The sequence below is a fragment of the Sabethes cyaneus genome, chromosome 2 (genome assembly GCF_943734655.1).
Source record: "Sabethes cyaneus chromosome 2, idSabCyanKW18_F2, whole genome shotgun sequence".
In the NCBI taxonomy this organism is placed as follows: Eukaryota; Metazoa; Arthropoda; class Insecta; order Diptera; family Culicidae; genus Sabethes; species Sabethes cyaneus.
In genome coordinates, this window is record NC_071354.1 from 162,152,888 (window position 1) to 162,178,774 (window position 25,887).

General features: G+C 40.3%; 1 protein-coding gene across 4 annotated transcripts in view; it reads right to left on the reverse strand.

The window, feature by feature from the left end:
- The window catches only part of LOC128738441 (sodium-dependent nutrient amino acid transporter 1), a 239,067-nt gene extending 213,684 nt beyond the window's left edge, over nucleotides 1-25,383 (reverse strand). For 2 of the 4 annotated variants that reach the window (XM_053833572.1, XM_053833568.1), the window contains exon 1: nucleotides 25,106-25,383. The gene's annotated coding sequence lies outside the window, so the exon portion shown is untranslated. Of the gene's footprint in view, nucleotides 1-25,095 lie in introns of all 4 variants that reach the window. The other 2 variants (XM_053833571.1, XM_053833569.1) reach the window with 1 other exon arrangement.
- Between the last annotated feature and the right edge of the window lie 504 nt (nucleotides 25,384-25,887).

Genomic DNA, 25,887 nt, shown 5'->3' on the forward strand with positions numbered 1-25,887 from the left:
GAAGTGCATTTGCATGCTACTACAAAACTAGCGTTCTACAGAACACGCATGTAACATAGACGCTGAATGAAGGATGGAGATCGATGAGTTACGGTTCTTGATAATAAATAAATTAAACTATTTTTGGTGACGTCAAATATCTTGACATAAAAAGAAGATTTGCGTACTATACAGTAAAAATATTTGTCGAGACGGGATCTGTTGAAAACCGTAAAAAACCGGAAGAAAACAAATAATTAAAACTGCAGAAGTCAAAAAACTTGTTCGAGATCGAATTCGTTGCAGTTGTGACCGGTCCACGCGGAAAATGGCAGTTGCGCTGAATATCAACAGGGAATCTCTTCGTCTAGATTTGAAAATGGATCTAGATGTGAAAGCATTCAAAAAACGTAAAATCCATGGATTAACGGAAGCAACAAAACAAAAACGGCAGAAAAGATGCAAACTGCTGCTCCGTCGACATGGTGATTCCGAAGCGATCTTTTCTGATGAGAAGTTGTTTGTTCTTCAAATCCCGCATCATGCTCAAAATGCTCGGTTGTGGTCGGTTTCAATAATCGACGTTCCAAAGCACAAACGAAATGTGCCACGATACCAAAATTTATCAGCAGTCGTGGTATGGCGAATTAGTTTTTTGCAAGATATTCGGTGACATTCCGATGGAAATAGTGCGTGCCGCATGTAACGACTTCAAAAAGCGTTTGAAGAGTGTTATCCAGGCAAAAGGCAATTCAATAGAGCAATGATTGTTTGTTGCGTTCTGTATCTATGGGTAAACAACTTCTAAAACTAAAATTCGAAATAAAACCTTGATTTACAAAACTATATGACGTTGTTTTTGTTCGAATTTATAGAGTAGGGCGAGGCATAAGTGCGGTGTTTGAAGTTGTCATCAATTTTCGTGAGATATAAAGAAGGACCACAATCTATACCTATAAAGAAGGATTTCTGTCTGTCTGTCTGTCTGTCTGTCTGTCTGTCTGTCTGTCTGCTTTGTGTTCCTTATAGAATCAAAAACTACTGAACCAATCGGCGTGAAAATTTGCATGTAGAGGTTTTTAGAGCCAGGAAAGGTTTTAGTGATGGTTAGAGACCCCTCCCCCCACTAAGAGGGGGGGCTCCCATACAAATGAAACACAAATTTCTGCATAATTCGAGAACTAATTAAGCAAATAGAACCAAATTTGGCATGTGGGTGTTTTCGGTGACAAGAATTTATTCTAGGGTAATTTGAGACCCCTCCCCTCTTTATAAGGGGAATTATAACTCCTCTCTCCTTTAAGAGGGGGGGCTGCCATACAAATTTCCTCATAACTCGAGAACTAATCAAGCAAATGGAACCAAATTTGGCATGTGAAGGTTTTCGAGGGCAAGAAAATTTTCTATGTTGAATTAGGACCCCTCCTCACTTTAAGAGGGGGGGCTCCTGTACAAATGAAATACCAATTTCCTCATAACTCGAGAACTAATCAAGCAAATGGAACCAAATTTGGCATGTGTGTGTTTTTGAAGACAAAAGTTTTTTCTATGATGAATTGGGACCCCTCCCCACTTTAAGAGGGGGGGGGGGGCTCCTATACAAACGAAATACAAATTTCCTTATAACTCGAGAGCTAATCCAGCAAATGGAACCAAATTTGGCATGTAGGTGTTTTTGGAGGCAAGAATGTATTCTATGATGAATAAGAACCTCTCCCCACTTTAGGAGGGGGGGCTCCTATACAACTTACTTACTTAGGTGGCTTGCCGTCCTAAGACAAAGCCTGTTGAACAAAATTTCTCCATGTAACTCGGTTGAGGGCTACCGCTCTCCAATTCCTCGGACACCGAGTACTCTCCGTCAGATCTCGCTCCACCTGGTCTAACCATCTTGCTCGCTGCGCTCCTGGTCGTCTTGATCCTACCGGATTTGAGGCGAACACCATCTTTGCAGGGTAGTTGTCCGGCATTCTTGCAACATGTCCTGCCCATCGTATCCGTCCAGCTTTAGTCACCTTCTGGATACTGGGTTCGCCATAGAGCTGTGCGAGTTCATGGTTCATCCTACGCCTCCATACTCCGTTCTCCTGTACGCCACCGAAGATCGTTCTTAGCACTCGTCGTTCGAAAACTCCGAGCACTCGCAGGTCCTCCTCGAGCATTGTCCATGTTTCATGCCCGTAGAGAACAACCGGTCTAATAAGCGTCTTGTACAGGGTGCACTTTGTACGGGGACTTAGTCTGCTCGACCGCAATTGCTTGTGGAGCCCATAGTAAGCACGACTTCCGCTGATAATACGCCTCCGAATCTCACGGCTGGTATCATTGTCCGCCGTTACCAGTGAGCCAAGGTAGACAAATTCATCGACTACCTCAAACTCATCGCCGTCGATCAATATACTACTGCCCAAGCGGTGTCGTTCGGCCTCGGTTCCGCTGGCCAGCATGTACTTTGTTTTAGACGTATTTACCTTTAACCCAATCTTTTCTGCTTCGCGCTTTAGTCTGGTGTACTGTTCAGCCACCGCCACAGATGTTCTGCCGATAATATCCATGTCATCGGCAAAGCAGACGAATTGACTAGATTTGTTGAATATCGTGCCCCGCGTGTTGATATCCGCTCGGTTCATAACACCTTGTAGCGCTATGTTGAACAGCAGGCATGAAAGACCATCACCTTGACGAAGCCCTCTGTGTGATTCGAATGAACTTGACAATCCACCCGAAATCCGAACACAGCACTGCGTACCATCCATCGTAGATTTAATCAGTTTGATGAGCTTCCTGGGGAAGCTGTTTTCGTCCATGATTTTCCATAGCTCTTTCCGGTCGATGGTATCATATGCGGCTTTGAAGTCAACGAATAAATGATGCGTGGGAACTCTGTATTCACGGCCCTTTTGGAGGATTTGCCGCAGTGTAAATATTTGATCCGTTGTAGACCGACCTTCGACGAAGCCGGCTTGATAAGTTCCCACAAATCTATTCGCAATTGGTGATAGACGGCGGAAAATGATTTGGGACAGCACTTTATAAGCGGCATTGAGAACGGTGATCGCTCGATAGTTCTCACAGTCCAACTTGTCGCCCTTTTTGTAGATCGGGCAGATAACCCCATCTTTCCACTCCTCCGGTAGCTGTTCCGTATCCCAAATTCTAACAATTAGTCGGTGTAGACAAACGGCCAGCTTTTCTGGTCCCATTTTAATAAGCTCCGCTCCGATGCCATCTTTTCCAGCTGACTTGTTGTTCTTTAGCTGCATGATGGCCTCCTTAACTTCGCCTATCGTTGGGGCTGGCACCTCTTGCCCGTTTGCTGCACTGTCGAAATCGCTTTCCCCGCCGCCATGGTTTTCCGCCTGGGCGCCATTCAGGTGTTCGTCGAAGTGCTGCTTCCACCTATCCGTCACCTCACGATCGTCCGTCAGAATACTGCCAGTCTTATCCCGACACATTTCGGCTCGCGGCACAAAGCCTTTGCGGGATCCGTTCAGTTTCTGGTAGAACTTCCGCGTTTCCTGAGAACGATGCAGCCGCTCCAACTCCGCATATTCCTGCTCTTCCAGGTTGCGCTTTTTTTCCCGAAAGATTTGGTTTCGCTGCATCTTCTTCTGTTTGTGTCTTTCCACGTTCTGACGTGTGGCACTGCGCATCTTGGCCGCCCGCGCAGCGTTCTCCTCATCCATCACCCTCCTACATTCATCGTCAAACCAATCGTTCCGCTGATTCCGGGCCACATGCCCGATGGAGCTCTCCGCTACACTGCTGATGGCTGTTTTGATAGTGTTCCAACAGTCCTCGAGAGGGGCTTCGTCCAGCTCGTCCTCTTCCGGCAGTGCAGCTTCGAGTGAATGCGCGTAGTTTGCGGCGACGTCTGGCTGCTTCAGCCGCGCGAGATCTAACCGTGGCTGGCGTCGGTACCGAATGTTGTTCACAACGGAGAGTCTTGGGCGCATCTTAACCATCACTAGGTAGTGGTCCGAGTCAACGTTAGCGCTTCGATAGGATCTGACGTCGATAATGTCTGAGAAGTGCCGACTGTCGATCAAAACGTGGTCGATCTGTGATTCTGTCTGATTTGGTGACCTCCAGGTGTACTTATGGTGGATTCTGTGCTGGAAAAAGGTACTACGTACGGCCATATTCTTGGAGGCGGCAAAGTCGATAAGTCTTAGGCCCATTTCATTGGTTCGCTGGTGTGCACTGAACCTTCCAATCACCGGTTTGTATTCCTCCTCCTGGCCGACCTGAGCATTGAAATCCCCGATGACGATCTTGATATCATGTTTTGGGCAGCGGTCGTATTCACTCTCCAACTGCGCGTAGAATTCATCCTTGTCGTCATCGGTACTTCTGAGGTGAGGGCTGTGCACGTTGATGATGCTTATGTTGAAGAATCGGCCCTTGATTCTCAACCTGCACATTCGAGGATTGATTGGCCACCACCCAATCACCCGTTTCCGCATCTCGCCCATCACTATGAAAGCTGTACCCAGCTCGTGTGTGTTGCCGCAGCTCTGGTAGATGGTATGTCCATCTCTGAACGTACGTACCGTTGAGCTCTTCCAGCACACCTCCTGCAGCGCTACGACGTCGAACTTGCGGCTCTTCAATACGTCGGAGAGCACTCGAGTGCTCCCTTGGAAGTTGAGAGATCGGCAGTTCCACGTCCCGAGTTTCCAATCCATAGTCCTTTTTCGTCGCGTGGGTCTATTCCGATTGTTCCAGTAAGAATATATTTGTTCTTCGTTCCATGCTTTAATATTTTTCGTGGTGACGGCTTGCAAAGCCTGCTACACCAACCCCCTGTTTCGCCGGAGGGCCAACGAAGCTCGAAAGAGCCCTCCTTTCCTGTCAGCATACGACCCTGGCTTCCACCGGGGTTGGTTACCCGATCTCCACCAAAGTTGCTCGTATCCCGGCTGGTACCACGAGGCGGTAGGAATAGGAGTTGCTGAATAAGAGGCTATGAACCACTGTAGGGTCTATTTTATGCCTACACGTGCACAAGGCACCGACGGTACGCATTATTCAGCCGTTTACCAGCCGGCTCCTATACAAATGAAATACAAATTTCCTCATAACTCGAGAACTAATTAAGCAAATAGAACCAAATTTGGCATGTGGGTGTTTTCGGTGACAAGAATTTATTCTATGGTAAATTGAGACCCCTCCCTCTTTATAAGAGGAATTGTAACTCCTCTCTCCTTTAAGAGGGGGGGCTGCCATACAAATTTCCTCATAACTCGAGAACTAATCAAGCAAATGGAACCAACTTTGGCATGTGAAGGTTTTCGAGGGCAAGAAAATTTTCTACGGTGAATTAGGACCCCTCCCCACTCTAAGAGGGGGGGCTCCTGTACAAATGAAATACAAATTTCCTCCTAACTCGAGAACTAATCAAGCAAATAGAACAACATTTGGCATGTGGGTGTTTTTTTTGGTGACAAGAATTTATTCTATGGTGAATTGAGACCCCTCCCCTCTTTATAAGAGGAATTATAACTCCTCTCCCCTTTAAGAGGGGGGACTTCCATACAAATTTCCTCATAACTCGAGAACTAATCAAGCAAATGCAACCAAATTTGGCATGTGAAGGTTTTCGAGAGCAAGAAAATTTTCTATGGTGAATTAGGACCCCTCCCCACTTTAAGAGGAGGGGCTCCTGTACAAATGAAATACCAATTTCCTCATAACTCGAGAACTAATCAAGCGAATTGAACCAAATTTGGCATGTGTGTGTTTTTGGAGACAATTTTTTTTTCAATGATGAATTGGGACCCCTCCCCACTTTAGGAGGGGGGGTCCTGTACAAACGAGATACAAATTTCCTCATAACTCGAGAACTAATCCAGCAAATGGAACCAAATTTGGCATGTAGGTGTTTTTGGAGGCAAGAATTTTTTCTGTGATGAATTAGGACCTCTTCCCACATTAGGAGGGGGGGGCTCCAATACAAATGAAATACAAATTTCCCCATAACTCGAGAACTAATCAAGCAAATGGAACCAACTTTGGCATGTGAAGGTTTTCGAGGGCAAGAAAATTTTCTACGGTGAATTAGGACCCCTCCCCACTCTAAGAGGGAGGGCTCCTGTACAAATGAAATACAAATTTCCTCCTAACTCGAGAACTAATCAAGCAAATAGAACAACATTTGGCATGTGGGTGTTTTTGGAGGCAACCATTTTTCCCATGATGAATTAGGACTTCTTACCTTTTTAGGAGGGGGGGGGGCTCCCATTCAAACGAAATACAAATTTGCTCATAACTTTAGAACTAATCAAGTAAATGGAACCAAATTTGGCATGTGAGAGTTTTAGATGGCAGAATTTTTTTTCTGTGGTGTATTACGACCCCTTTCCCTTTTAAGAGGGTGGGCTTCCATACAAATGAAATACAAATTTCCTTATAATTTGAGTACTAATCAAGCAAATGGAACCAAATTTAGCATGTAGGAGATTTTTGAGTCTTGAATTTATTTTATGATAGTTAGAGACCTCTCACCCCTGTGGTAGGGGGATATGGACTCTCATACAAATAAAACAGAAATTTTGGCGAAACTCAAAAACTAATCCAACTCGAGAAATTCGAGACTCTTCCATAAAACATTAATCAATAACAAGACCACAAAAACTATCTATAGTAACACTAGATCATTCAGGACGAGCCGGTCGCGAGTGTTGCCGGTGACCCGCCGTCGGAAGCGCCGCCCACTGGGGGACTTGCAAAACTCGAGAAGTGATAAAGATCATCCGAGATTCATGATTTATGTACAACACAGGTTAATTTGTGGCAATACGAAGTTTGTCGGGTCAGCTAGTCTATACCTATAAAGAAGGATTTCTGTCTGTCTGTCTGTCTGTCTGTCTGTCTGTCTGTCTGTCTGTCTGTCCGTATGTTCCTTATAGAATCGAAAACTACTGAACCAATCGGCATGAAAATATGCATGTAGAGGTTTTTTGGGGCCAGGAAAGGTTTTAGTGATGGTTAGAAACCCCTCCCCCCACTAAGAGGGGGGGCTCCCATACAAATGAAACACAAATTTCTGCATAACTCGACAACTAATCAAGCAAATAGAACAAAATTTGGCATGTGGGTTTTTTTCGGTGACAAGAATTTATTCTATGGTAAATTGAGACCCCTCCCCTCTTTATAAGGGGAATTATAACTCCTCTCTTCTTTAAAAGGGGGGGGGGGGGGCTTCCATACAAATTTTCTCATAACTCGAGAACTAATCAAGCAAATGGAACCAAATTTGGCATGTGAAGGTTTTCGATGGCAAGAATATTTTATATAGTAAATTAGGAACCCTCCCCACTTTAAGAGGGGGGGCTCCTGTACCAAAGAAACACAATTTTCCTCATAACTCGAGAAGTAATTAAGCAAATGGAACCAAATTTGGCATGTGAGTGTTTTTGGAGACAAAAATTTTTTCTAAGATGAATTGGGACCCCTCCCCGTTTTAGGAGGGGGGGATCCTATACACATGAAATACAAATTTCCTCATAACTGAAGAACTAATCAAGCAAATGGAACAAAATTTGGCATGTGGGTTTTTTTCGGTGACAAGAATTTATTCTATGGTAAATTGAGACCCCTCCCCTCTTTATAAGGGGAATTATAACTCCTCTCTTCTTTAAAAGGGGGGGGGGGCTTCCATACAAATTTTCTCATAACTCGAGAACTAATCAAGCAAATGGAACCAAATTTGGCATGTGAAGGTTTTCGATGGCAAGAATATTTTATATAGTAAATTAGGAACCCTCCCCACTTTAAGAGGGGGGGCTCCTGTACCAAAGAAACACAATTTTCCTCATAACTCGAGAAGTAATTAAGCAAATGGAACCAAATTTGGCATGTGAGTGTTTTTGGAGACAAAAATTTTTTCTAAGATGAATTGGGACCCCTCCCCGTTTTAGGAGGGGGGGATCCTATACACATGAAATACAAATTTCCTCATAACTGAAGAACTAATCAAGCAAATGGAACAAAATTTGGCATGTGAAAGTTTTCGAGGGCAAGAATATTTTCTATGGTAAATAAGGAACCCTCCCCACTTTAAGAGGGGGGGCTCCTATACAAACGATATACAAATTTCCTCATAACTCGAGAACTAATCAAGCAAATGTAACAAAATTTGGCACGTGGGTGTTTTTGGAGACAAAATTTTTTTCTATGATGAACTGGGACCCCTCCTCACTTTAGGAGGGGGGGCTCCTATACAAATGAAATTCAAATTTCCTCATAACTCGAGAACTAATCAAGCAAATAGAACCAAATTTGGCATGTGAAGGTTTCTGGAGGCAAAAATATTTTCTATGGTGAATTAGGACCCCTCCCAACTTTAAGAGGGGGTGCTTCTACACAAATGAAATACAAATTTGCTCATAATTCGAGACCTAATCAAGCAAATGGAACCATATTTGGCATGTGGGTGTTTTTAGAGGCAACCATTTTTTCTATGATGAATTAGGACCCCTTACCTTTTTAAAAGGGGGGGCTCTCATACAAACGAAATACAAATTTCCTCATAACTCTAGAACTAATCAAGCAAATGGAACCAAATTTATCATGTGAGTGTTTTTGTGGGCAAGAATATTTTCTATTGTATATTTTCTATGGATTTCCCCACTTTAAGAGGAGGGGGGCTCCTATACAAATGAAAAACAAATTTCCTCATAACTCGAGAACTAATCGATCAAATGGAACCAAATTTGGCATGTGGGAGTTTTAGATGGCAGAAATTTTTTCTATGGTGAATTACGTCCGCTTCCCCTTTTAAGAGGGGAGCTCCCATACAAATGAAATTCAAATTTCCTTATAACTTGAGAACTAATCAAGCAAATGGAACCAAATTTGGCATGTGGGAGATTTTGGAGTCTTGAATTTATTTTACGATAGTTAGAGACCTCTCACCCCTGTGGTAGGGGGATATGGACTCTCATACAAATAAAACAGAAATTTTTGCGAAACTCAAAAACTAATCGAACTCGAGAAATTCGAGACTCTTGCATAAAACATTAGTCAATACAAGACCACAAAAACTATCTATAGTAACAGGATCATTCAGGACGAGACGATCGCGAGTGTTGCCGGTGACCCGCCGTCGGAAGCGCCGCCCACTGGGGGGCTTGCAAAACTCGAGAATGTGACAAAGATCATCCGAGATTCATGATTTATGTACAACACAGGTTAATTTGTGGCAATACGAAGTTTGTCGGGTCATCTAGTATAATATATTTTTTAGTGATGCAGTAACTCAATGTCTTCACATTCAACTATAAAGCATCTGCGGCAATAGTGTTTTGCAAAATAAATTCTTCTTTCTTCTGATCCAGTGTCGAATCGCACTTTTACCCCACTAGCGGGGCAAAAGTCCAAACACCGCGGGGCAAAAGTGCGAAGCTCGACTACATGAAATTAGCACAACAGTAGCTAACAAAACCATATTATCGTCAATCTGCGGTATTTTTCGGTAAGGAATACATATTCTCAATTTGCACCTTTCCTATTATGCGCTGGTGTATTGCAGCCTCCGTTAGATCGAAACTTTTCCAAACGTTTGTTTTTTGTTTCATCAGCGAAAAAACATTGTTTTCCTTCGGCCAACATCTGAAGAGCACACAGTTTTTCTCCAATTCTAGTATCTGTAATGTAGTGCCTAAAGCTGTAAATAATTAGATATACATTTTTGCCTCGTCCATAAATCGCACTTTTGCACCGTCCGTGAATCGCACTTTTACCCCGCTAGGCGCTTGACGGGGTTAGATTAAATTTCGGAAAAGCGAAATATATTTTGTAAATTTTTTTTCACCGTATTTTCAAAACAGATATGTGAGTGATGTAAAACGCTGCCATAACAACAAGTTTTCAACAAGTATCGATATCGTCTCTTGATATCGTATCTGCCGTATAACGAAAAATTACATCAAAACCGCCCTAAAATTATATTTGCACATAACTCAGCAACAATGCTTCGTAAGCAACCAAAGTTTACGTTAAATTCAAGCTGTCAAAATAGTCACCCATCCATGTCAATGTAGTCAATTTAATCCGAATCTACACCGATAATTCATTGAATCGCACTTTTACCCACATCGCACAATGGGTCAATATATACAGAAATTAACTTTTTTGTTTTAGGTGCGAAATAAACAGTCTCTAAGGAAAAGTGGTAGAGGACGTTATTTAAAGAGTATTTGGTGAAGGAAGAAATTTTCTATTCCTTAAGGGAAAAAAGATATTGAGCTACACAATAACAAACCCCCTTAATATCAGTTTTCCTAATTTTACTTGCTTATTTCCGTTTCTACGTAGTTTCGAGGTTTAGTAAAGTTTAAGATATAGTAAAAATACATCTTTTTGCTGAAGAGAGCATAGCTCTAACCTTATGGGATTGTGAGCTGTTACAGTTTTCATATAATTTTATAATCAATTTTAAGGTGATTTATTTCAAAAAGGCGCAAGTATGCGCAGCCAACCTCAGCGACTTTAAGTATTGTAATGTAGTGCCTTTCATTTCGTGTATATGTCACGGTGGAACACGGTGGAACATTTGAGCAAACTGCGACTGAAATATCACGTTTTACGCCTGAAAAATTACATAAAATAACATAATAGACCAATACAAATGGCATAGACCCGTTTAAAATAAAAATAAATTTAATAACATATGATTTAAAAATTCAATGATACTATATTTCTAAATAACTGTTCATTTCTTCATCGTTAGCTTCGGAGAAGTCAAGAGTACCGTTTCCCGTTTGCTGCTACAAAATGTTCAAGGTGCATAGGTATTAGTCATCATATATGTTGTATGTTATTGCTAATTGCATACGCTTATGTTCACAGAGTATCTACAAATCAAGATATATTTAACCGCTCAATGCTATCATCTGATCCGATAATTTCAATAGCGGGTAAGAACACAAAACGGAAGAAAATGCCATTTAGTGAAGCAGGAAGCAGCACTGAAGCTATTGCGTGAACCAGACTCTTCCGAAGCTTAATTTTTTTTAAATAAAAAAATACATTAAAAACCAAGAAACTTTTGCGAAGACACTAGTGCAGAGAACTTAATAGTTTCGCCGCAAAAGCTGATGTCCGCCTATTTTTGAAGCCGTCCCACTGTGCATCGTACTTTTACCCCTCCTTACTCTATATGTTACACTGTATTTTCATATCAAGTGGAACCAATAATTGTCTACTACATCCAGCAACCAACTATGCCTCAAAAAGTAGTTTAATTAAGAACTGCTCCTTTATTTCTTCATCCAAAAAAGTAGTTGTTCCTAGCTTCTAGAAGCGTTCACTTGTAGCTTTTGTAGGGCAAAATATATCATGAATTAGATTAGGTATGACGGACATGGCTACAATCCGCTCAAAACAGTTAAATAATCAGAATAAAATTAACACAAAAACAAACATTAATACCATTTGCTGTTTACGCCAACTACTTTTATTTTCATGTGCATTGCTTAGTTTTACGTTCTACTATGGCTATGAAACGACATTCTAATTTATTTTGTTTTTACAATATTTGGCAGAAAGTCATGTTCATGAAAAAACGGCCAACATGTTTCGTTCTTCTTAATGCGTGTATTCCCAATTCGAATATAAAATTTAAAAAAAAATTATACGTCGAAAATAAAAAAGAACTTCTTAATGACTGACGTCAACAGCATATTAGGAACCCTTTTCCTCTTTACGTGTTCAACCCTGTGTATTATTATTTTTTTGATATGATATGTGAACAACCAGTGTGATGAATGATTCATATAAAACTGTACTTCGAGAACTAATTACTAAATCTACTCACCGTCGTCGTATCATTCACAGCCATCCTTAGTAACGGCGTGGCGGTGTCGAAGTTTCCACTGCGATAAGCCGACTGGTATTCCCGCTGGTGTACTTGTCGGTGGCCTAAGGTTAATCCGTAGTCGTGTTTCGCGCAACCCCAGCATCATCGCACGAAGAATCACCCAAAGCTGGTACAACAAATTGCCTCTGTCGATACCTTGGGCAGCTATCTCAGCGAATCAATGTACCTTCCCGTCTCTTCTTCGTATTTGTTTTTTGTTTTCAATACATCTTCACCTCCAGCATGCTGCAAGCATTTTGTTTGCTCAGGTTGGAAAATATGAACGAACAAAAGCTGCAACCACTTGAAATCAAATTCTAAACACACTTGTTTATTCTGCTCTCCTGCCACTACCTCACTTTGCAAAACACGCTATAGTAAACTTTATATAACGAAACAACTTTTTTACCGCATCTCCCGTCAGCAGTTTTGCGTTTCTCATCCCCGACCGACCAGTGACCGGTGCGATGACGGTGGTTGGTACTTGATGATGTGATATCCACTAGACTAGAGGTACATATCTATACCTATAACCGTATCTTACACCAACCGGCACGGCACAGCCATACAGTAGTTGAACAATGTTCACTCAAACTGACCCTACCGCATCGCAAGCACACGGTAGCGCCAACTCTTGAGACCCGAGCGAGCAGTAACAACAATTATTCCATAATCAAACAACTTGGTCGTTCGTCTGTGGTTTGTGTTCCACTTCTACACTTCATCTAACGCTTGGATTCGGTTCACTTTTGTTATTATTTTCAGATTATTTGGCTTTTGTAATCTTTTTTTTGCGTTTTTTCCCATCCATTCTCTGTTTGCCATTCGACATCTCTCGGTACGGCACGCTAACTAGCTTACTTCAGCACAGTGCAGTGTACATACGGTTGAATTTACGCGCAACCACTTCCCAACCAAACAGTTGAATAATGCACCGCAGCAAACCAATAGTAGTAACATCTTATCACACAATCGAAAATTTGGCCAATGTCCAATAAACCCTGCTCCGATCAATTCCGGGTACGTCATTACATTCGGATGGGCTACTTTTGGTTTATAGCATTAAATAATCACAATATTCTATGTTCATTATTTTTAATCTGCCTACTGTAACCACAATTTCCGCACCATACTCCATCAGTTTATGCGATCATTGTTCTTTTCTAGTCGCAGAGCTCCCTCAGCCATCCACTTATACTCCTCATATATATACCTATGTATAAAGCGCGGACTAAGCTAGTGTGTGGAGTTCATCATCTAGATTCTAGAGCAAAGGAAACCACAGTAAATTCTGGTTCGCACTGAAACCACATTGGCTGAACCGTTTGAACAATGCCACTGAAAGCGAGCTCGAAATCATTACACGTCGACAGGCTGAAAAGCGTTATTCTTTTTTCTTTTTTTCGTGGGTGTAATTTTCCAGAGCAAATTTAATGTTCCATTAGGTTGGGATTACCTTGTGAAGCACTTGCTGCATTGTAGGTACGGCACGGTTTGTGTCGTCATACGATTGTGTCTACAATATCACTAGGTTGCACAGGCACAGCACCGGAACAGCAGTTAGGAACTGCCATGTAGTAGCTCATAGTCGTACGATTATCAAATGGAGTGCGATAAAGCCTGTGAGTAGAATGGGTTTTTTTGTAACTTCACGGTTGCGGCCTGTCCTCGAGGGAAAAATGCGGTCCGACAAATGAAGCAAGGTATGTGGTTGACAAAAAAAAAGGATTTTGGTGCTTGTGGACCGGAATAGTTTGTCCATGTTTTGAAAAGAACATGAAATATTTGTTTGATGTTTTCGTCTACCTGTTATAGTTTCGAAAACGAAACACAATCCATTAGAGCTAAATGGATAGTAAGCAAAAAGGAGTGAAAAAACTGTAATGTCTCACAAAGTCACAATAATAATAATCCTTAAAAAACGACAAAATCCTTTAAGTTCAGTCGAAAATATAATAAATAAAAAACACACACTTTTGAATACTCATAAAAAAGCTGTAACAATTAAGTGCATACAAGTATAAGCAACATTGATATGAATATGATATGAAGATACTATATACTGCGCTGATGTCCTAATAACGGGTGGCAACTAAAATTTTGGAATTTTTTTCTCAAGCAGTCAAAAAAAGACAAAGATACATGAAGAAGATCTGATTTACCGAAATTAAAGATACATTATCCATTGTTGAAAAAAATGTACATTTGAAAACGGTCCGTAATCGGCTGTAAGGCGAAGCTTTCGTTTGACGTTAGCGTTGTGCGGCCGTCAAGTCAACTTTGCGAATGCATCTCTTGATTCTACCAATCAACTGTTTGCAATTCGTGGTTCTCCAGTTATTATTGTACACCAAGGATATCAAAATCCCCAAGAAATCTTCGATTCGGCGCACTGAGACAGATTTTACGGGTCGTGGTTTTTGGGTAAAAATGGAATCGAATGGGTATACAGGAACGATTGTGCTTTTTGGCGTAATGCCATAATGCTTTTTATTTTCCGTCACCGTAACAATTTTGATAATATGTTTCATTGATATTTTTCGGTGAAATAAAACCCTTCTTTTCTCGATCTGCGTAACGTTTCTGGCTACTATGCTTCGCCTATCGTCAGACGCCAATGCCATGATGCTCTATCCGACCAAAACACGTATTGTCCATCTGCATGATGTTTCTGTAGAAACGGGATCATAATTTTCTTCAAACATTCGTCTGGTGCATCTTAATTGATAGCCAAACCAGCGGGCCTGTTGTTGAACCAACGAGAAAGAGAACGATGTCCTTCTGCGTCCATAATTTTAGCTGGTCTTCCACTACTTTGCTTGCGAATAGTTGTTGGGCATCTTAGGATATGGTAAACAGACGAAGCCGCAACATATTTGCTTTTTAAATGTTGTACCGTATACTTTTTGCCGAGATTTCTGTTGCAGTTCGTATAAGTGCACAACGCGCTCCCGAAATGCTTCTTGTTTCGACGCCATTTTTAGCAAAACTGGGCTAGCATAAACAAAACAAAAAATATTGACAAACAAAGGAGAGAGAGCTAACACATACATACTCTAATTCCTCTCTGAGCTCGTTTGTTGTTGAACATAAGGACCGAGAAAAAATTCCAAAATTCCGTTAACTCTTTTAAATGTTTTAAGTTTACATTAACAATCTTGATAGTTGCAATGTGTAGAGATATGGACTATAATATCTAATTAAAAATATGTGTATTAAAAGTCGGCCAACATTTGAGTATATTTGTTGCTTTGTGAACTTATCCACGGTGCCTAATTCTACGTATTTCTTTAAACATTTGAAGGCACACCAGAAATGTGGTTTTAGCCATTACCATAATTAAGTCCATGATCCAATGTTCCTCTTATGGGCATAGGAATATTAAATTTTTTTGGTTCATTTTGAATATTTTGCTCTCGATAGCGTGAAGAATTAATTGCTTTGGGTTTTCTGCATTATATACATCTCGGCTGGGACAGGCTGTTGAAATCAACAAGATCGTATCAATCGCCCTGCAATTGTCCTGTATCTAACAGCTGGCTGCGAAGTCTGTCGTATAAAAACAGAAGGCCAAGTTTCGATAACGGAATGTAGCACCTAGGGTTTGCTTTTCCCTTTTTTGCATTATTAATATCACACTTTAGACTCATTTTAAAAATTGTACTTTCATAATATTATGGAAAGTGTTTACTTTTTTCACATTTTCTTTTCAGGATTTGTTATTTAATAAATTATTTCTGGTCTTTGGTACTACCGTGAATAGTGACATTCAACAGATATTTATAAACAGAACAATGCTCAAATTTATGCATAACGTCAAAAAAATGGGAGTGCGATGTTATTAGGCCTAATAGACATTGGGCATAATGGACGATAGGCATAATGGATGATAGGCATAATGGTCGTCAGGCATCATTTACAAAACTTTGCTTTCCATCAAATACCAACTTGAGCTAATCATCGTCTCGTCATAATACAAATAGAACCAGACCGCCCATTTAGCATAAAGTAATTTGGCATAATGTTGTTTGGCATAACGCCATTTGCCATAAAACATTGACCTAAATATAAGGGACCATTTGGCATAATTTTATAAAAAATATTGTATAATTTTTCATAGATGATTAAGGTCGAAACGGCCGCAGAGCGTGAGTGTTGCCGGTGTCCCGCCGTTGGAAGCACCAGCCACTGCGGAGATTCAGTTACCACCCCGCAGAAATCACATCTATCTAGACTTATTCGTTCCCCCTGGAGTACCGAGCCGTATCGACTCACCGGGCTGGTACCAAATGGACTAAACACAAATGACCGAAATCTAAATGGCCGAACTGTCAAAAAGTCCAAGACTATATTCAATTGAAACACGAAAGGCCGACTTTCTACTTGACTAAATCTCACCGAAATCTTTTTTCTCGAATAAAAATGATAAAAGTACTTAATGTTTTAAGGTCATTGCTCAGCTGGGTAAGCTATCATAAATATAATCCATCCATATCAATAATTGAGTCCATTCAAAAGAACTTTATAAGATACGCTTACGTGTCCTACGGTGGTGATTTTAATATTAGTAAGGTTATCTATAAAGTTAGAATTAAGGCACTGATTTAGTAAACAATCTGTGCATCTAAATGTTGAAGATGAATAAATAAGTAAACAGAAATAATTAAAGATATTTTCGGGGGTAGCTCAATACCTCCCCCCGCAGAAGCCACCCATATTGAGGTGCAAGCATTTTGCTAGATTTACTAACTAGTTGGCGTTATACCCTTTTCTGATGTGGGATGTGGCAGACGTGCGATCCTTCGGGGGACCAAACGTCGACTTGAACCACTATTTAGTAGTAAACAAGATCCGCGCTCGGTTGCCCAATGTATTCAAATCAAAACCAACGAGGAAGATACGACTGAACATTCGGTGGTTATCAGCGGAAGGAGTTGCTGCTCGCAAAACTGATGAGCGTGCAGTCGAAGTACATCCACGATGCGATCAGTATTACAGCGCGAGAAGTGTAGGGCACTACTGCTGCAACCACTTCCAGTGATTGGTTTGACGCAGAGTTCCAACGAGTGACTGATGAGAAGAATCTAGCTAAAAGTCACATATTGGCTGCAACTGAGACACGCCAGAGCAGAGAGAGGTGCCGAGATGCTAGAGCTGCCGAAAAGACACTTCACCGTCGTAAGAAACGCCTGCACTGGGATGGCGTTCTTGCGGAAGCGGTACGAGAGGCACGATACGAGAAGCTTTTTCAATACGATCAACGGAATCAGGAAGCGGACCGCCAACTACTATTATGTACAATGACAACGACGAAAACCTGATTACCGAAAGATTGGAGGTTGGCATTTTGAGGCATTGTGAACCAGATGGAGCGCTTAACAGAAACAGGATAACGATTGAGGATGATGGACAAGCAGTAGACCCACCAATTTTGGATGCGGTTAGAAAAGCACCGAGGGAGCAGAAAAATGGCAAAGCAGCTGGAAAAGACGGCATCCCCGCCGAACTTTTGAAACTCGGAAGCGAGGTATGGATGTACTGAGGAGGTACTACCAACGGACTGGTTGGAAGGTCTCATACGTCCTATTTACAAACAGGCCCATCGACTCGAATGCAGCAATTACCGAGGCATTGCTCTCTGCAATTCTGCATATAAAAATCTCTCTTGCATCCTAGTTCTGAGACTGAGGCCGTTGCAGGAAACCTTTGTTGACGAATACCAGTGTGGCTTTCGAGAGGGACGCTCCACGATGGACCAAATGTTCACCTTACGAGAAATCCTCGATAAATTTTGGGAATTCAACTCGCAGGCTCACTATTTGTTAATAGACTTTAAGGCAGCGTACGACTCAGTTGAACGAAATGAGCTGTGACAGATTATGTCTGAACATAGTTCAATCGTCAGGATAGCGGGTGAGACATCGGACTCGTTTGTTATGTTAGATGGTTGAGGCATTGCATTAGACGGTGCTATTTGAAGGGCAGGCATACAGTGAAGCGGTACCGTCATCACGAAATCTCATATGCTCCTAGGGTTTACGGACGACATCGATATCATCGCTGTTGACAGTAGAGCTGTGGAAGAAGCGTACACGCGTCTTAAAAGGAAGCTACGAGGATAGGCTTAACAAAACAAAATATATGGTGGCTGGTAGAGAACATGGTAGACCTTCGGGTGTTGGAACTGCGGTGGTGATATATGGAGATACTTTTGAAGTGGTCGACGAATTTGTTTACCTTGGTACGTTAGTGACATGTGACAAACGATGTGAGTCGTGAAGTAAAAAGGCAGATAGCGGCTGCCAACAGGGCCCTCTACGGATTAGGTAGCTAGCTGAGGTCCCGTAACATGTAACTTCGTACAAAACTCACGCTCTATAAGACGTTAATTCCCTCGGTAGGTACTTTACGGCCACGAAGCGTGAAGGTTGAGCGAGAGAGCGACTGACGAGCTCTTCGCGTTTTTGAGCGTAAGATCTTGCGATAAATTCTTGGCAGCATGTTAGATGATGGAGTATGGTGCAGGCACATGAATCATGAAATATGTCAAGAAAGTATACAAAGACACTTCACCGTCGTAAGAAACGCCTGCATTGGGATCGCGTTCTTGTGGAGGCGGCACGAGAGGCACGATACGAGAAGCTTATTCAATACGATCAACGGAATCAGGAACCGGATCATGCCAAGGCCAACTACTATTATGTGCAACGGAAACGACGAAAACCTGACTACCGAAAGATCGGAGGTTGGCGGTGGAAACAACATTTTGAGGCATTGTGAACAAGATGGAGCGCTTAACAGAAACAGGATAACGATTCAGGATGATGGACAAGCAGTAGACCCACCAATTTTGGATGCGGTTAAAAAAGCACCGAAGGAGCTGAAAAATGGCAGCTAGAAAAGACGGCATCCCCGACGAACGTTTGAAACTCGGGAGCGAGGTATGGATGGACAGAGGAAGAACTACCAACAGACTGGTTGGAAAGTCTCATACGCCCTATTTACAAACAGGCCCATCGACTCGAATGCAGCAATTACCGAGGCATTGCTCTCTGCAATTCTGCATATAAAAATCTCTTTCGCATCCTATTTCTGAGACTGAGGCCGTTGCAAGAAACCTTTGTTGGCGAATACCAGTGTGCTTTTCGAGAGGGACGCTCCACGACGGACCAAATGTTCACCTTACGAGAAATCCTCGATTAATTCTAATTCAACTTGCAGGCTCACCATTTGTTTATAGATTTCAAGGCAGCGTATGATTCAGTTGAACGAAATGAGCTGTGACAGATTATGCCTGAACATGATTTTTCAAAAGAATTGATTAGGCTTATACGTGCTACCCTTGATGGTTCAAGCGTCAGGATAGCGGGTGAGGCATTGGACTCGTTTGTTATGTTACATGGTTTAAGGTATTGCATTAGAAGGGCAGGCGTGCAGTGAAGCGGTACCGTTAACACGAAATCTCATATGCTCCTAGGGTTTACGGACGACATCGATATGGTGTAGACAGTAGAGCTGTGGAAGAAGCGTAGGGTAACGACCCCAGAATTCGCCCCTTTTATCAGGTATTTATGCTGTAAAATATATAAATCGCCATATTATTATAAAATCAGCCCTGAACTCAGACAAGTATGACTATATATTAATATTCTATCTATTTTGGCTATTCGGAATGGCGAAAATTTAAATTTGATAGTAAAAGACTCAATTTTGAGCAGGAACCTATAGTACCACATTTCGCCCATAGCGATCCAAAATTCGTCCCCCATGTGACCCAAATTTCGTCCACTTGTTATTTGTTGCAAATTTTCCAAATAGCATCAATTATTTTGGTAGAATTGTTGTTACTATTTATTTAACGTTGAGATTATGTCTATTCAGTGCTTAATATGGCAATTAATTTGTTTCAGGAATTCGTTAAATGTAAATCTAAATTGAAATAAACTGATCATGATCACCTCCTGATACCTGATTCAGTAAAAATAAAAAACACAGAGAAGGTGGGTTATTACTAAATGTTTATTTTCATTGCAGTAAAAAAAGGCTTTTGGCACTCGTCAAAGATATTTAAAATGAATGGTCCTGTTGGTTCTTTTTCTGGTCATTTGTTGAATTTATTTTCACTATTGATATGTGGGCGAATAAATACAATTCAGTGCATACGAAATGGTACAATGTTTATTTTAGTAGTTTAAAAAACCTTATAAAATGATTACTTATGTCATTATTTAGTATTTTTTTGGGAAAGAGTATATGTTTACTGTGAACAATAAAAAATTAGATGAACTGGAAAATCTTGATATTCGGCTATATATATATTGACTAATCGAAGGTGAGACTCGAGTCCACAACCTAACCTTTTCCCCAAGAAATAACTAAGCTATGCTATGTAGTCAATAAAAAGATAAAGAAAAAAAATTGTTTAGTAAATCACGGTCTGTAAATGGGTATGCCGGTTTACTGTATTAAATATTCCTGGTAACTGGTAAGCATGCTCATCTTACCTACTCAACTAGGATATTTTTTGACGTAACTTGGAATTCTTTTGAGAATTCTCAATTTTTTGAGAATATTATGCGCGTCTTAATAATTCGTGCAGTTTTAATCTTATTATCAATTTCGATGTCGATTATTGCTAATTCAACATTTCGTTTGGTAGAAATCCCATTAGCCCATGTTTAGCAGGTAATTCTTTTGTTAGATGAATTCAAATGAAGATATGATGTGCTTTCTGCATCATAATATTATTTATTCGGTACTTTTACTCACCATTTTGATAAACATAAATCTGCGAACAAACTAATCGATTGTGACTTGCTTTTGCTTATGTGTGGCATATTTGTATATGTTTGATAGATGAGGGCGAAAACTGGTTCACGCAGTAAGTTCGGTTAAGTATATAGAGATTCGACCCGGGCGAATTTTGGAACTCATATGATTTACAATACCCAGTTTTCGCCCAGTGCATTTATGTTCTATTTTCAGCAGAATTGCGATAAAATATTAAAATAGAAGCACAATTATAAAGTTTGAATCAGATATAACCAAATTGATGCGAAAAAAGTGCAAGGAGATACGATTTTCCATTACTTTTCCTCAATTTTATTTTTCGTGCTCATTCTTGAGAATGGAAAAATCGCGTCTTAAATACAATACCTATTTTTCAAACCACATTAAATCATTAAAATACATAAAGCAATGCAACAAATTCTATTCAAATAACTGAAAACTGAGTTAAATTGAATATAAATTGAACTAACAACTTATAATTCAACTATATATAGAGTTAAATCACGGGAATACCAATGGGAGGGCGAATTCTGGGGTGGGGGCGAATTGTGGGGTTCTTACCCTACACGCATCTTAAAAAGAAAGCTACGAGGATAGGCTTAACAAAACAAAATATATAGTGGCTGGTAGAGAACATGATAGACCTTCGGGTGTTGGAACTGCGGTGGTGATAGGTGGAGATACCTTTGAAGTGGTCGACGAATTTGTTTGCCTTGGTACGTTAGTGACATGTGACAACGATGTGAGTCGTGAAGTAAAAAGGCAAATAGCGGCTACCAACAGGGCCCTCTACGGATTACGTAGCTAGCTGAGGTCCCGTAACCTGTAACTTCGTACAAAACTCACGCTCTATAAGACGTTAATTCTCTCGGTAGGTACTCTACGGTCACGAAGCATGAACGTTGAGTGAGAGAGCGACTGACAAGCTCTTCGCGTTTTTGAGCGTAAGATCTTGCGATAAATTCTTGGCAGCATGTTAGATGATGGAGTATGGCGCAGGCTCATGAATCATGAAATATGTCAAGAAAGTGTACAAAGTCGTGGATATTGCAAAGTCACTAAAACACGGCAGGCTACAATGGGCAGACCACACAGCAAGGATACCGCATGAGTGACCAGTGAAAACAATATTTAGCAGAGAACCCGACAGAGGCCGACGACTTCGAGGCAGACCCCTGGATCGATTGGTCGATTGGATCTATTACAGGCTAACGGCTAACGCCCATTATACCTACCATACCTTATGCCTTCAGCACGTTATGCCTATTATCCATTATGCCTTTCTCTTCCATTATGTCTAATATATTTATGCCCAACGTCAATATGCCTAATGAAGTACGCTCTCAAAACCCGATATAAACGAAAAATGCGCAGAATTAGAAGCGGTTTTGATACTTTTCTGCTTTTGAAGGTTGAGAACTCTCATGAGACAGTGTTATCAAACGTACATCGCGTTATAGGTAGAATTAGTAGTATTTTAAATTAAAACCAAGAACAAATTTAATAAATTTGGCTCTATTCGAAAGACAATTCTTCGTAACTTTGATTTGAAAGATAACTCTGGCCTATGGCCACATTGGTTGATTTCGGTTGAAATGCCTATCGGGAAATCCAATTTTCGAGTACTTTTGGGGTTATATGGGCCACGTATCAGCGATAACGTGCTTCCGAAATTGGGCTTTCCGACAAAAAGTTAATGACTGCTAATTTCCCGTTAAGCACACCAAAGAGATATTTTTTCAAGATGCAACGGTGTTTCGAAAAGGGCACGCGGATCCTCTTCGCTTCAAGTATGGCAGTTTTGTTTATAATCGTCCATTTGATGACCGACCAAAAAATGGATGAAGAATATAATGAATTTCGCCAAATGCGCCATGCGTTGTTCAAGTGTCAGTCTATTAATGATGAAATGACAAATCAAACTAGCACACAACAGAACAGACCAAATAATCCAGATTTAGCACGGCAGTGCCGGATTCGGATGATATGTTATAGATGATCACAAGTGTACAGGACAATTGCGAGGCCAATATTAAGATCCCATTAATTCCCAGCCAAGATTGGTATATCCCGAGCAGACGCGAAATGCAACATAATATCAAAATGTGTTATTTATGGAAATCGAATAACTGATGTTAAAATGTGGTCTTGTTTTGGCTGACATAGTTGGTAAAATATAAAAAAATAATATCAAAATTTTGCTCCTTTAAGGCCAAAAGAAAAACTACTTGTGTTATTTGAATAAGCAATAAGCAAAAGCAATAACATGACTGTATTCAGAGTTTGGAATAACATATTTTAGTATTATTAAGGTATTGAATAACAAATGCAGTAGCATATGAGATAAAAAAAATCATTTTATAAAATATTTATAATCTAAAATCTCTTTAATCAATAAAAAAATTTTATGAAATATATCGAATGTCATTTAAGGTCATAATAAGATATGATAACAGTATCAGTTATTAAACTCATGTTACAACCACTGTTCTAAATATCTACTCAATTACAAAATGTGTTATCAATGTATCCCCATATCTATTCAATAACAAAATATAGCATTAGCAACACAATTTGATATTGTTTTTATATTATTTTGGTCTTCGCTCCTGCTCGGGATGTTGAAGCCAATTGAGAGGCTTTGAAAGAATCGTTATCCTTATTGTTTATTACTTTATGACTGCCGGGTAACAACACGGTAACGAAGAGACTGTTTTCTCTAGTGAATAAAATTAGATTAAATTGCTGAGAACCCCAGGTGAATTATCTATTATGAAAATGCATGATGATCTCTTATAAAATTATGATAATTTTCTTAAGCAGTTCTCGGCTAATGAAGATTTGCCTTCAAACAATTTTGTTCTGTACCACCGACCTATTATCAATTTCTTTTTATTCGCCATCTAATGTATCCAAGAGCATACATCATGATATAATCTTGTCACTTTACATTAAGCGATACAGTAATGTTCCGATTCTGTCAGCCCTATGTAGAATTTTGGGCTGCCAAAATGGGGAAGCTGGCAAAATCGGGATTTTTTTCGAAATTCAAGACTTAAGACCTTGCAATATCGAAAACTTCTGCTAAAAATTAAATTTTAACCCTCAATTGATCAACCGAAAGCTCAATGCAGTCTAATCAACCGGGCATAGCAAAGTGGTCTAGAACCTTTTTTGGTGCGCATTAGAGTTTTAAGCCAGAAAACTTGGTTTTAAGTTTACGGAACTTTTGAAAGAGTTTTTTAAAATTAAAAGTTCAACCATCTAGTGGAATTCAAATAGTGATTAATCCCCCTAAAAGTGCTGTGGTATCAATATACCACATTAATGTGTTTTGCAAATCTATAATTCCTAAACAAGCAAAGATAGAGGTACATATACTATATTCAGCAATGTTGTGTATTTTTACTATTTGTACAACTTTGTGAAACAGAAAAAAGTTATATAACAACTACACAAACTGCTATAATAAACAAAAACTGATTTTAATGATTTTTCATATATGAAAAATAGGATTTTTCGATCTTTGTTGAAGAGATAGAAGGTTACTGTCTTCAGCAAAATTTCTTGTAATAATATGCTCTAAAACTTTGTAGAATATATCAATGTATTATATTGAAACTGAAATTTTTTATTTCACTTTTAGGGGGATTAACCGAAGTTTTAATTCCACCAAAAGATATATGTTTTAATTTCGATAAACTCTTCCAAAGGTTCTATAAACCCAAAACTAAGTATTCCCACTCAAAACCCGCATGTTTTTTTTTTTTTGGTTTTGAACCACTGCATTGTCAAAAAAAATTAAGATCAACACACACGATCTTCGCAAGATCTTTTTCTTTCATTCATTTGCAATTAGACACTCATTTCGCATCAATTTGATTTAGCAACTTCGAAGGTCACAAAGTAGGTGAGTATACTCGACAATCGGCCTCGGTTCTCGGCAACAACAAACTGCTACTACAGCATCACTGCTGCTTCGCCGAGTAGCTGACGCTTATTTACATGTTGTCGGCAACGACAACAATTAGCATGCACTCAGTTAAAAGCGAAGCGAAAACAAAAGTTTGACGACAATAACGTTTAAATCTTTTGTGTTGAACAGCACGAGCCACAGTAAATGTTGCGGAATAATGATGGTGATGGTGAAGACCCACCGCAGCAGACGATGATGGCGAGATGCGCCACAAACGAGACGAAGTGTTTTTTTTTTCTTATTTATTATTCTTTGCGGGCCTGTTTGTATTTGGCGCAATTTTTAATTCTTGCATGGGAGAAAAATACAAAAGATAAATGCACGAAACAGTGGGCAAACGAAGGAGATAATTTTCATTTCCATATTCACGAACGCCGGCTGCTGAAGTTTGCATAACTGATAATAGCGTGTTTCTCCTATGCGACTTCACCAGAGCCAGATATTATGTGAATATGTTTATAGTTGGCTATAGCTACCACACACATACTCCGTATCACCTGAATCTATAGATGCACGTGAAATCTCGTACACAAGAACAACTGAAGATTCACAATTTTTTTTTTCACAAAAATAACCACAAATGTTTTACTGCACCAACTTTATAGCAAAGAATACGATATGATTCTAACGACACAATTTTTTCACAAACTATTAAAAACCAAACGCGTAAAAAAAGATTTTCCAAATCCAGTGTACACCGTGAAGATTTTCCCTGCGATATGCACACAAAAACTACACCATAACCAACGGTCAACCGCGTCCGACGAGTAACACGACTAAAGAGATACTGACTGAACTGGAAGCAAAGCACTCTCCGACCGACACGGTTTGCCAGGTACGTACGACCATACCTGCCATAGTTTTTCATTCACCTGTACGTGTACCTACTCTAAAGCTAACGCTAGGCTACAACACAACACGACACAGCCGGACGACGATAAGCCAAAGGCGTAAACCATCCACCGGCATGGAGCTCTTGCTGGTGGACATTGCTTTTGCGTTTTTGTATTGCGGATGCCGAGCCGACCGATCACTCTCACTATCGAACCTGCAGCCCAGCTGAGAGTGCGACTCGCTGCGAATGAATGAATTCGGATCGTGAATTCAGAGAGAGCTTTTTATTGTGAGCAGAATTTTCATTTGAATTCACGCAGAATGTTCATCACCACGTGCGTTTGGAACATGACATACCTGCCTAGGATGACCGCTCTGTGATTGGTTAAATAACTAAAATTGCAACATGAACCGGTTGTATGCTGTTTGGAACAACTTCACTTTC